The sequence below is a fragment of the Phocoena sinus genome, chromosome 16, assembly GCF_008692025.1.
Source record: "Phocoena sinus isolate mPhoSin1 chromosome 16, mPhoSin1.pri, whole genome shotgun sequence".
NCBI classification, from domain to species: Eukaryota; Metazoa; Chordata; class Mammalia; order Artiodactyla; family Phocoenidae; genus Phocoena; species Phocoena sinus.
Window position 1 is genome coordinate 28,990,432 of NC_045778.1, and position 13,616 is coordinate 29,004,047.

At 47.8% G+C, this 13,616-nt stretch overlaps 1 protein-coding gene across 1 annotated transcript in view; it reads right to left on the minus strand.

The window, feature by feature from the left end:
* KCNMA1 (potassium calcium-activated channel subfamily M alpha 1) overlaps positions 1-13,616 on the minus strand; it is a 753,854-nt gene that overhangs the window by 518,439 nt on the left and 221,799 nt on the right.

A 13,616-nucleotide genomic window follows, 5' to 3' on the forward strand; every position in this document is an offset into this window, starting at 1 on the left:
TTCATGTCATTTTTCATCTCTAAAATATACCACCTCTGGCAAAAGGACCGGGATTCAAGGGCTGACAAAATCTACAGCAGAAATAATCAACACCAGAGGCTGTGTCTAAAAGAGAGTTAAATGAAAGAGAATGGGGTTACTTATTTATTTCTGTTCTCTGTATCTGGATCTCTCCATCGTAACCCGGGGAAGAAGAATTGGATCTTTCGAGGCTGGAAGGGTGGTTTGCTGAACTGCCTCTACGAGGCTGGTCTGTTGGAGAGAACCCTGAGCCCCCAGCACAGTAACTCCCTCTGGTCCAGGGAGCTATGAAAATCTGCTTCAGCATTGAAACTTTCTAGGGAAAACCACCAGAAAAATCTACTTGTTTGCATATCAGGCACAGATAAAAGAAACAATGATGTTTAGTCATTTAGCATTCAAGGAAGGGCTCAGTCCTAACTCCCAAGGATATGGACAGTCTTTGCTTAAATCACGTTCATCAAACTGGAAACACTTGAAATAGGCCGCAAATTGAGGGCTTGTTGTGGTTGTTTTTCAAGTTCATCTAAGAAGTCCACCTGAAATAAAGCTTCATTTGGGGGAAACTGCAACATCAAACCCACTAATACGCACAGTATTCACACCTTTGCTGTACATTTGGAGGTTAGTCTGGAAGCTCCCACCGGCCCCCTGGGTACATCAGTTACCTTGCTCCCAAAGTAAAAAATGACTCTTACCATGGTAACGTTTCCTTGCTCCACAACCCCTCCTGGGGGGCCTCTGCCAGTCCCTATTTTAAATAAACGTGCCTCTTATGAAACGTTTACAGGTACGAAGAGATGGAGCTGCTTCTGACCAGAAGAGGAACAGACTTTGCAGGAACTCTGAGACTTTCTCCAACAGCACTTCCATCAAAGTGATGCAAACAGCAAAGGACAGAGGCCATATCTCAACCAGGGTTGCCCCAAGCAGAGGCTGCTCAATCGGAAAGAAGGCTCTTCAAGTCGATTCTCATGCCAGTGGGGTTACCAAGTCAAAATGTGATCCCCTCAGAGGTTTCTGACTATCTGACGATGGCTCAAGGAGGGGCATCCAAGACTGAAATGATTTAAAAGAAGCCAACTTCTCCAGGGAGGAACTGGCCCTTTAGGATGTGACCCCTCCTCCTAAGGCATCCTTCCTCCTGCCCAACTCCATGGTTACAGCCCTGCTCCTGCTGCCAGGTGCTTCCCTTCTCTGCATATGGAGATGCACCTGGAAAGGAGTCCAGGAGGAAAAGAATCACAGGAGACAAATGACAGGCAGAGGCCTAATGACACAAGGAGAGTTTATGCTTTTATTTTAAATGAAACGCAAAGCCAGGGGAGGGCCAGGCAGGATCGGTCCTTGACTATTTCCTGCATCTCTCCAGGTGCTCTGGCAGCTGAGAAAGAACTATTCTTTCTCCTTTTGCAGCTCTCCCAGTGCCTAGCACATTGCCAAGGGCACCACAGGTCTGAGATAGACCCTTACTGCCTTTGCTGACTGAAGGACACTAAAGGGAATGAGAAAACACAGAAACATTTTGGACTCAAGGGAACAGACTATTGCTACTCCCTTGTTTTATCCACAGACACATCAAAACCTTAAAAGGGAATGGACTTGTCCAAGGTCACCAGAAATGTCACGACAGAGCCCGGATTAAGAATGCAGTTTTCTGGAACTTCCCTGGTGGAGCAGTGGTTAAGAATCCGCCTGCCAATGCAGGGGGCATGGGTTCGATCCCTGATCCGGGAAGATCCCACATGCTATGGAGCAACTAAGCCCGTGTGCCCCAACTACTGAGACTATGCTCTAGAGGCCACGAGTCACAACTACTGAGCCTGCGTGCCACAACTACTGAAGCCAGTGCACCTAGAGCCCATGCTCCACAACAGGAGAAGCCACCGCAACGAGAAGCCTGAGCACCACAACGAAGAGTAGCCCCCACTTGCCGCAACTAGAGAAAGCCCGCACGCAGCAACGAAGGCCCAATGCAGCCAAAAAAAAAATTTTTTTAATTAATTCAAAAAACATTATTAAAGAAAAAAACCCACAGTTTTCTGCAGATCACAGTTTCTCAGATGAAAGGAAGCGATGGTCACCTCTGCTCTCGTATCCCAAATTGATCTCGAACACCATCACCAATCCCCAAGGCCCAGATTGACACACTGTGTGAAGCTAGGTGAGTAAACTCCTTTCCTTCTTTCTGATGATCTAAGCTTTCTTCCTGCAGAGATCGAAGATGACCAAGAAACCAAACCGCCCGCCTCATGGCGGCTTCCCCGGGAGCCCACGCAGGGGTCTGTGGGATTAAGCAGCCCCTGCAATCAGCCACTCCCCCTTCACAGGAAGTTATTTGTCACCCCTGGGCCATAAGCCCAGGCAGAAGGTTGAGTGCCCGACTAGTAGAATTAACTCCAGATAGATCTCGCGTGACACAGAAGAAGAATGGTCCGGCCCCCTCCCAATGGGATTCCACACCCCTCGCCTTCCTGTGCAAGTTGGGGCCCAGAGGCTAACACGCCCGGCAGCCTCATGTGGCCGCCAGGGAGCCGGCAGCCTCTGCCCTGTGAAATGCCCCTTTTTTGTCATTTGGCCTCCGTTTCAAGCTATTTTTAGTGTGAGCAAAGCCAAAATTTGAGGGAGGCTGATGTGGGAACAGGGCCTTGTCTTCCTCTCTCCTTTTCAATGAGCGGCTCCCTGTTTTCCTTAGGACAGCTACTTCCTCAACAGCCACCAAGGAATGAAGGGAGAAAAAAATGCTGAAAAGAGAAAAATGGGGAAAAGCCTCTTCACTAAAGCAGTCTGGGAAGGTGATGGTTTCTCAACACTTCAGATTAATTCTCTGGATCCTGGCTTCTCTACAGGTACAAGAAAGCAGTATATGCCCAGTCCATTTACTGTCCCGATTAACCCACCTCCAACAAACAAGGAAGGCCCAGAGGTCTGCTTGCCCCGGAAGGAGGGCACGTACAGTTTACAGGTAACCCGGATGTCCTCAGGAAAGATCTGTGTCCCCAGAGGCTTGTGAAGCAGGAACCAAGCTTCCACTCAGGCCCCTGGATCCTCAGCTTTGTTGTGCCTTCCATGTCAGCACGGGGCCAATTTTATGAACTACAATTAATTAGACGAGCAGAAAGATAGCCCTGGTGCTTAAGAGGCCTGGGTGCATTTAATTGAGTTTTCAAGTGCCCTAATTTCCTAAAGAAAGACAGAGAAGCAAATGTCCTGTCCTAGTTCCCTCACTACTCAAACACACGGGAACATTTTCTGCAATAAAATTTTTAGGGCAAATGGTGGATTTCTGTTGTCATTCTTCTCAAGTAGTTGCTTTTCTGGAAAAAGCCTCATTCTGTACCTAAAAATGAGGCTTTTAGTGTACGAATTTGGGGTGTTTGGGGCCTGGAGGCACGAGTCAGTCTGCCTCCTCCTAAACATGGCCTAGTAAATAAACTTGGAAGCATCAGCTCGCCTGTGGTCCCAAGTGTGACTTTCCAAGCACATGCTTCCCAGCAACGACAATGGCTGGTAACTTTGTCGTCATCATCGTCATCTGTTTTTGAGTCTCCCTGTTAAACAAACTTCTTCACAGCTGAAGTGGAGGCTCCAAGGAGAGTCTCAGTCCACAAGGATGTTTTTCTGACAAATAGGGGCTGTTAAACCATCAGCGTTCCCCGAAGGCCCCAGGGGAAAAGCTAGGTGAGAAAAGTGTCCCAGCCCAAGATGGTGGGCTCCAAATACAGGTGCTCCGTTTCCTACAAAGCCTACAGGGGGCACCAGCTTTTACTGGCTGGGCGAGGGAGGGCGAGGGAGGGCGAGGGAGGGCAAGGGAGGGAGGGAGAGAGTTAGTTTAACATTAGTCATATAATGTTAAACTCAGGTCCCTTGTGTCCAGTAGCAGGAAGACACAGGATACATGATCAGGAATAGAAGACCTGGGCCCCCAGGCCTGTCCAAGGATGGATGGAGAGATCACAGACTCTGATTTATCACCAAACTACTTCAAAAACCTTGCCACCCAGAAGCAGTGTAGCAAAATGCAACGTAACATTTTCACTTTCAACACCTGGGATGATTTCACTTTACAGATTTCGCTAGAAGAACCAATATGTGTCCAGTGACCTGAATAGCGTCTGACACCTCGCAGGTGCTCCAGGAATGTCTGAAGAAGCGGATGAATGGCTCAGAGGAGATGCCTGGCACGTACAGTAGAACATGTGTCCTTATCTTCTGGTGACTTAACGCACTTCCTTGCATCCTTCCAACGGATTTGTGGTTGCTGCCTGCCAGAATGGACATTAAAGACATCTCCCCACATCAGAGGGTGCTGACGTGCCCTCTGAAACCAGCCCTGTGTTTGTCAGTCTCACCCCACATCCAGGGATGACTGGATACGGGAACCAGAGTGAGTACACTTGACCCTCTTTCCACAAGATTCATCTGTCATACTGCCAGGGTGTTTCCTGTGACACACGTGCCTACAATGTACAGCTCCCAGGGAAAGCCTGCCAGCCCTCCGGCCCCGCCAGCTCAGGACAGCTATATGAAGTGAGAATTTCCCGGCTGACTGGACAATGGTAAGAGCCAGCTTCAGAAACGGCAGAGCCTGAATTGTGTGCATGGCCCAAACATCATCAGCTGGCTGGACCCAAACCTGGATCCTGGGATACTCAGACCCCTTTCAGATGGCCACGCCCAGCAGTAGCTCAGCACTCTGAGACGACATCTGAGGTTTGGTGAGGTCTAAGGGCTGCTCCATCCCTACCACAGGAAAGGGTTTATCCTCCACTCCCTACCCCTGTGTGTCTCCATACCAGCACGTTTCCTCCATGACATGGTGACTAGGCTCACTCAATAATAACAAAAATAATAATAGCAAATGTTTATTAAGCACTAACCACGTAACAGGCACTATTCTGAAGATTTCATATATGTTGATGAATCAAATCCTCCTAACGACATTAAGAGGCAGGGACTATTATTATGCTCATTGAACACATGACGAAACTGAGGCACCAAAATGAAGCAACTAGCCCAGAGGAAAAGCCCTACAGAGTGGCAGAGGTGAGATTCAGCAGAATGACTGTAGAAGCTGGGTTCCTAACTGCCCGGCCGTACCACACACAGCAGCCCTCCACGGGCCAAGGCATCCCTTCCCAAGGATGCACGTCCCATGGAGAGAGGAAAGCAGGAGCTGGCGATCTGGGGATGCTAAGTGTTCCATCTATCCTTCTTGTTAGTTCCAATCAAATGAGACACCAGGCCAGATGGAGAGCAAAAGACTAAAAGCCCCAATTCAGATGACGCTGGATCAGCCATGGGCAGGACTCTTATCTCCCAGCCCAGACAGAGAAGCTGAAACGGAGTGAACAGAGACAAGGGAAAGCCCTGAGGGGTCCTGCCTTATTTATCGGGCATCCACTGACTGGGTGCTACATTCAGTTCTGTGTGCCAGGGAACACCAATGAAGTTATGTGGATTGGATGGATGGATGGATGAGTGGCCATAGATGGATAAGGAAACAAACGGATGAGACAGAAGAACAAAACAGACACCCACTCCCAGCAAAATCCCCAGAGGAGAGAAGCAGCAGCAGCCTAAGTAGGGGGTTGACCTGGCCAACCCAATACTTGCCACCAGAGGCCGTGGGAGCCAGGGATGAACAGCCGGGACGAAGCAAGCTGTTCCTGTGCCAGGAGGTTCTTCCTCTCTCCAGAACTCTGCGAGGATTGACTTCTGAAACTCTCCTTCATTCTCACGGCGGGAGGCCAGAGAAGCCAACCCACCAGCTAGTAAAATTAACAGCTGCTCTTTACAGAATATGCTGGAGAAGCTGGCAAACAGGACATATGGCCTGCAGACCGGAAGCACAGTCCGGCAGCTGGCGTGGCTGAGGCACCTGGCCTGCAGGTCTGGATCAGGGGTGTCTTCCATGGTAGGCACTAGACGCTAGGCTACCGGGCGGGGCCTGGGGGACACTGACTGCAGGGGACGCAGGCAGGTAGAGGGGGAGACAGAAAGTGACCCTGCTAGAGAATTCCCAGACACATTCCACTGACCTTGGGAAGGGGAAATTCCTATGCTGAGCCAGCTGTGGAATTTGGGGGGCCACCTGGCTCTGGCCTCTGTGTCCCCATCTCTACCGTATCATTTAGTTGAGCTTGTGGAAGTAAATGTAGAGGGTCTCCGTAAGAAGAGGCTAGATGGTACATTTTATCCACTGCCTTGAATCATGGGAACAAGTCCTGTTGGCCACTTACATTGGCCAGTCACAGAGCGGAAGGAGAACGCGAAGATCCGGATTGGGAGTTGGCAAATGCTTTCTGTTTCAGGACCAAACAGTGACTATTTTGGGGTGGCATATTTTGGACTCTGTGGATACTACTCAATTCTGCTGCTGTAGTGCATTGCAAAAGCAGCCACAGACAATATGTAAATGAGAGCATGGCTGCGGCCCAATAAAACTGTGTTTGTGAACACTGAAATTTGACTTCACATAATTTTCACATGTCAGAGAACATGCTTTAGATTATTTTTAAAAAAACATTTAGAAATGTAAAAACCATCCTGAGCTTGTGAGCTGTATAATACAGGCAGTGAGCCAGACTTGGCCCATGGGTTACAGTTTGACAATCCCTGGGCTGGTTAAATGTTTCCCAGAGTGCATCCTTTGTGATGCCCACAGATGTTTCATGGGGAAAGGGTTCCGTGTTAAAACGGGAGTGGGAAATGCTGGGCCAAAGTCTTTCTGCTTTCTTACTGCAGGACTTTTTCGAGACTCACACGCTGATACACACTGGACAATCTCAAAACAGGGATGAGAAACGAAGTCTGTTCAACTTCCAGGTAAGCATTTTTATTCTGGACCATCTCTGACATCTTAGTTTTCTGTATAACCCAACTAAAGCCATGAGGATGAAGTCTGACCAACCGTCAGCAACGGCGCCACCAAATGAGATCCTGCCTCTCTTTGACCATCTCCAGTGACAGGCAGCTCACTACCTACCATGGGCTCCGGCTGAATTCAAGTGACTTCTCTGACTCGTTTTCTCACTCCATGATGCTGGGTCCCAGGTAACAAATCTAGTGCAATCTAGTGCACCTTTCATCAAAGACAAACTTTCATGTTTAATAATATAAATAAAGCACACTTTCTTTGATTTACTGATTCACACCCCAAATATAAACTCTATTTATGCACAGGATAAAATAAAGAGCCATTATTAAGTCCTGGGAGGGGGTGGATTACCACTCGGTTCCTTTAAAAGAAGCCTCGCTTAGGAGAGTTAAAATAAACTCAAACAAGATCTCAATTTATTCTCAACTGCACATAAAGCAGGATCTACCTGTTCACTATGGGGGCATTCTTAGTAAAACTACAGGCCCATGCAACCTGTGATCTTTCTGCTACATAGGGCATCATCACCTGCAGGGGATATAGACATTTTATGTAGATTTGCCTAAAATGAAAAAAAAAAAAGGGAGGGGAAAAGGGAAGGGAGCAGAGGTGAGGAAGAGAGAGTGAGACTGAAATGTGAGGTATGTGTGAATTTGCAACCAGGCACCACTGAAAATAAAAAGTAGAGAATGCTAATGAGAACTGTCACCAGCACCAAGAGGCACCTAAAGAGAGAAACAAAGTCAATGATGTCACCTATGTGATTAAGCTGTGCCCATGTGCCCTCCATTTCGTTCAACTTGTCCAATTTCAGGTGCAAACAGCACAGGAGTGAACATATCTGTTTAACTCTATTAAACGAATAGGATTATTTCTCTTTGAAAGGTGTACTTGTTACATATTTTCTTTGGGGCCCTAGGAGATAAGGATAGAACGGGTCCAGGCTATGCATACTATGTTAATATAAAATGCCACACATGCAGTGTATTTAGGAAGATAAAGGGAAAGACTAGCATTTTTCTTCCTCCTTATTTCAACAAATCATCCCCCAGACAGTAAAGCAAGTAGCATATTTTTTCAGTTCATGGATTAGATATGTATGTTTCCTGGAGCAATATTTAAATGTAGTAGCACGGGAATATGAGGAAAATAAGCAAAAAGGAGTCATTCTAAAGGCTCTATCTTTGCTCAAGGAGCTGACAGCTATGTTGGCAAGACCAGTCTTTGAAGTGAGCACAAAAGACTGAATCTGTACAGGGGCTGAGAAGCTGCACAGCCCAGCCATTTACAGACTTTGCTCACACCTGGAGGTGAGGTCATGCTTGTCCACAATACATAGTTTTTTTAAGGAGACAGTCACTCTGAGATTAATGTGGAAATTAATAAGAATATTCAGAAACGAGGGGCTAATGGAGATGGTATGAGTGTGTGTGTGCCTATATTTATCTGTATGTATCTGTATGTCCATAAATTTCCCCATTATAAATGGGTTCACTAGTGGGCTTCCTTGGTGGCGCAGTGGTTGAGAGTCCGCTTGCCGATGCAGGGGACACAGGTTCATGCCCCGGTCCGGGAAGATCCCACATGCCGCGGAGTGGCTGGGCCCGTGAGCCATGGCCGGGGAGCCTGCGCGTCTGGAGCCTGTGCTCCGCAACGGGAGAGGCCACAGCAGTGAGAGGCCCGCGTACCGCAAAAAAAAAAAAAATGATAAATGGGTTCACTGGTAGTGTCACTCTTATACTATATTGTCTTAGGAAATCACTTCCTAAAAATTTTCTTTCAATTTCTGCCTCTCACTTTCTTAGTTTATAAAATAAGGAGTAGTTGAACTAGACCAAGAATCAGTAAACTATGGCCCAGGAAACAAATCTGGCCCACCACCTGTTTTTATAAATAAAGTTTTATTGGAACACACTCACACCCATGTATTGTCTGCACTGCTTTCAAACTACAATGGCAGAGTGAAATAGTTGTGACAGAGTCTCTATGGCCTGCAAAGCCTAAAATACTTACTATCTGGCCCATTACAGAAAAACTTAACCCTGAACTAGACTATCTCTAATATTAATTTTGGCCTATAAAGTACAACCAAACAATACAAAAGCCCACTGTGTGCTTCTTGCCCTTTTTATTTATATATCCAGGCATAACTCGCTTTACTGCACTTCGCAGATACTGTGTTTTTTGTTTTCGTTTGTTTGTTTATTTTTATAAATTGAAGGTTTGTGGCAACCTCGCCTCAAGCAAGTCTGTAGGCGCCATTTTTCCAACAGCATTTGCTCACTTCATGCCTTTGTGTCACATTTTGGTAATTCTCGCAGTATTTCAAACTTTGTCATCATTTCTTATGATGACCTGTGATCGATGATCTTTTGATGTCAGTAAATGACTCGCTCAAGGCTCAGATGATGATTAGCATTTTTTAGTAATAAAGTATTTTTTAATTAAGGTACGTACAGTGTTCTTTTTAAAACATAATGCTACTGCACAGTTAACAGACTCCAGTATAGTATAAACATAATTTTTATACGCACCAGGAAACCAAGAAATTCGTATGACTTGCTCTATTGCGATACTCGCTTTATTGCAATGGTCTGGAACTCAGCCTGCAGTATCTCCGAGGTCTGCCTGTACTGCCTTACTCTCAGAAAGATTTCATTCAGCTCACAAAGCTCTATGGAGCATATAACCACACACGTGTAAAGTTCAAATAGGAGGCAAAAGGGAAATGAGAGAATACACTTGAGGACGAAGCCGGGAGGCTATGAATACACAGAAGCCAAACCCTGAGATGCTGTGTAGTTTCAATGGGCCACAAACTTGGCTCCCAGCAGCCACTACAGAAAGAGGGCCATGATCCTTTTTCCCAATTTAGATTGTTCACTGGAGGTTCACCACAGCAATCCTGGCACAAAGAACTTACCCACGTCTGTGCAGAAGCAGATAACGTGAGATGTAGTGAACAAAGTCCCCAGCAACACCCAAACAGCTGGGAGGCATCTGAATGGCATTTACTGCAACACTGAAATGTCCCTCACTGTGGACCAACTCCAAATCCCAAAGTGGAAGTGACCATCCTTTGGTATATCAAATGATCAAACTGATCAAAATTTGGTATCCCCAATTTTGAATTCACACACCAACTTTAGAATCAGAAAATAATAAATATTTTTACTTTTACAAAAAGATAAGGGAAGCAGTAATCCTTGACAGTTTGGGGGTACACTTTGACACAGAATCCCTCAGCCATCGCTCCAAGAGAAGGCCCTGTGCAGTACTGCTGTTTCTGTAAAGCTAAGCCTGAGTGCCGAGGAGAGAGACAAGACAAAGACAGGCTATTCTGCGAACTGGTCAAGGAATGTTTCTCACTTTGATGATGAAGCTCCAGGTGTTAACTATTAAAAGCACCTGCAAATGGTGACTCGCATTTGTCACTGTTTACACTGAGCTCTACAACTTTTTATCTAGTTTATCAACATAAATAATTCACACCCTGGATCTCAGGTGCTCACCGTCCTGTGCCCAGCGCCTGGAATAGCGCCCGGTGCAGGTGAGAAATAAGTGCTTCCTGAATGAATGATGTGCTCATCTGAGAGATCCTGGACAACCAGTGAATCTACTGGTACGCGGAGGTTGTCTTGGCGAATCCTTCCCCAGCTGGGCCTTACCCACCATGCCCTGGTTCTGAAACTCTCACCTGTCACAATGAGACAGGTGAGAAAGGGGCCCAGTTGTGGAGGGCCCAAGCTCCTGAGCTGTGCGTCAAGGAAAACACATTAAACATGGAAAAGGGAGACTGCACAGCTGGTGTCTACTCTTCGCCTGAGTCCCACTGTTGCAAGGATAAACACTGGGGCAGTTCAGGACAAACACAGCTTTGAGTTCTGAACAGGCAGAGCTACCTTCCCTTGAGCATGGAGCCTGCAATATGAAATGTGTTCCTTGCTCAGAGCAGGACCTGCCTTCTCTAAAGGAGAGGTCTGTTCTGAAGGTACCGCCTGAACTCTGGGCTGCCTGCTCGCTGGGCAGGGGGACTGCTCCATCCTGAGTGCACCAGAGCAGCCCAGGCAGCATCTCCTCCAAGGAGACCTTCGGAGAGCAGCTAGCCTCACGGGCAGTCCCAGGCAAGGAGGCCTGGGTGCACCACGCTTGTCCACACAAATGTTAAAAGGATCAGGTCAAGCAGCCTCAGGACCTAATTGGCTCAGAGACAGTATTGTCAAAATGTCATAGCCATAGCAAGAGCTGACAGTGGCTTCAAAAAGAAGGTATTATCTTCAAACAGGAAGTAACGACACGGGAAGAGCACTGGACGGGGAGTCCGGAGGCCTGCAGGTACGAGCCTGGTTCTGTCACTTCACTGCCCTTCCTAGGCCTCGGTTTTCTCAACTGTAAAATGGACATGAATTCACTGATAAGACTGGTTTTCTGGCTTCCTCGTCATGAACCCCTAACAACACAACAGCAAAGTGGGAGATATGCAACAAATACAACATGGTCCTTGCCCTACAACCTGATTATAATGTATAGGGCTTAGCGCAGTGCCTGGCTCCCAAGATGCCCTTAAGAATGTCATCAGCAGTAGTATCCAGGTGGCTGCTGGGTGCACATGGCCTGTGGCTTCTACTTCCAAATATCACACACATCACCTACGTGCCTCCAACGCGTGGTGCTAGTTCAGGCCTTGCCTCACTGGGTCCACTGCAGCAATCCTCTCCTGTTGTGTCCTGACCCAGGAGCTCACTGTCCCAACCGTCCTAGCACCCCTGAGCTCCTGCCTCAGCAATTTAGTCTCTAACTTGCCCGTCTGTGCTTCTCCCGGCACCATCACCGATCATGATGATGCCCCTCCCTCAAAATCTCCTTTTCCTGCAAAATTCAGTCCAAAGTCTTTAGCTCGGCATTTAAAGACCTGACTAGCTGTCTCCAGCCCACTTTCCCAGTCTCACTGCCCCTCAGGTGCCTCTGTGTTGGCAGCCCAGGCCTCATTCCCACAGCACACCATGCACTTTGCCTGCTGCTCCCCCACCGTGGAATCATTTCCTCTCCTTTGACTTTCAGGATCCTAACCCACACTGCCAAGCTCAACTCAAATGCCTTCTGTTTCATTAGGTGTTCTTCTCAGCTTCTGGCCCACTAAGTAGTCCCTTGCCTTCAAGCTCGGCTATGTTTTTATTTTTGGTATCGTCTCTATCATCAAATGTGCTCACTTCATCTTGAAATGGAAGTTTCAGCTCAAAGGCTTTCCCCCCATGAAGCCCCGTGAAGGCTTTCTTGACCCCCTTCTCCCCCACACTCAGCCTCCCCACCACACACTCACACGCAATGTGCGTACTCATAGCATTTCTCCTCCAGACATTCCTTCAATAGCTTCCATCCACAGTGCAACGGAATCAGGATCATGCCTTGTTTTTCACGGGGGTGAAAAAGCACCTGGCCCAGAGTTGGTGTTCAGTATCTCCTAGATGTATCTCTTAGATGACGCTGATGAAGATAATCAGAATGGTCCTCAGCGGCCACAGGGAAGCACCAAGGAAGCACATGTGTACAACCAAACTGTCTGCTGTTTCCCATCCATCACCGCCGTACATAGAGAACGCACTGCCTCTCTTTCATCCCACGTGAATGCCCAGACCCAGAATTCAACCTCCTTAAGTTTTCCACACAGAATCCACTCACACACAAGTGTGAAAAAGCAACAGGGACTTTACAGAAGGCTCTGGAGGGGAGATGAGGGTGGTGGTCACACAGCACAGCCCACAACTAGCCACGTTCAATTCCTCATGAGACACTCAGGGCTGCCCAGTCTCTCGTGGGTCCCACTGACCCAGACTGTCCCCCGCCGTCTTCCTCCACACAGCAACTGGCCTCACCACTTTCTCTCTCCTCCTTTCCAAAATCCCAGCTTTAAGTTGCTCCACTTTCTATTTTGCCACCAATTAACATCAGCTAGGGCTTCACACCCAGATTCTTCAGAAGGCTCAGCTCCCACTGGTCCCTCAGTTAACAGAGCCCTGTTCTCCTTGAAGGCTCTTTGGCCACCACCTTTGTGACTCAAGCATGACATTCAGTGACTTACTCCTTCCCTCAAGCGGTTTGTGAGATATTTATCCCAAACATAATGTGGAGTTCCCCCCAAGGAGGCTTCTGATCAGTGAAACTTCACTCTCCCAACATCTATGATCACCTTCCACTGAGTTTTTGCCACGAAACATCAAGAGCGATGGCATCTATCTTCCAGCTTCCCTGCCTGATCTCTGATCCCCCCAACCATCTGGAAACCCCCATTCATTCTACCTCTGAGCCACATGACTCATGACCGCACCCCAGCATCAGGTCCAGGAAGGGCAGCCCATACAAAACAGCTTCCCGAATCACGACAAGTTATTTGGAATGCAACACCCTTCTCAGGGAAACTCTTGACTCTGATCAGACCCAAGAAAGCTGGAGGGCAGGGCTACCCAGGGAAGGAGCCCCCCTACGGCAGGAGCCTGGCCTGACCAGGGTGACCGACTCGTGCCTGTTCGCCCCCAACTTTCCCAGTCTTTGCACCAAAAGAACCATGTCCCAGGCCCCCCAGGTAAACAGGGATGGTTGGTCACTACAGGCTTGTACCACCCACAATCCTTGCCAAGAAGCAGGAGCTCAGGAGGCCCGTCAGTGAAGTCAAGCTCCACACAAGCAGGTCAGAGAGAATGTGGGAAATACACAGAGG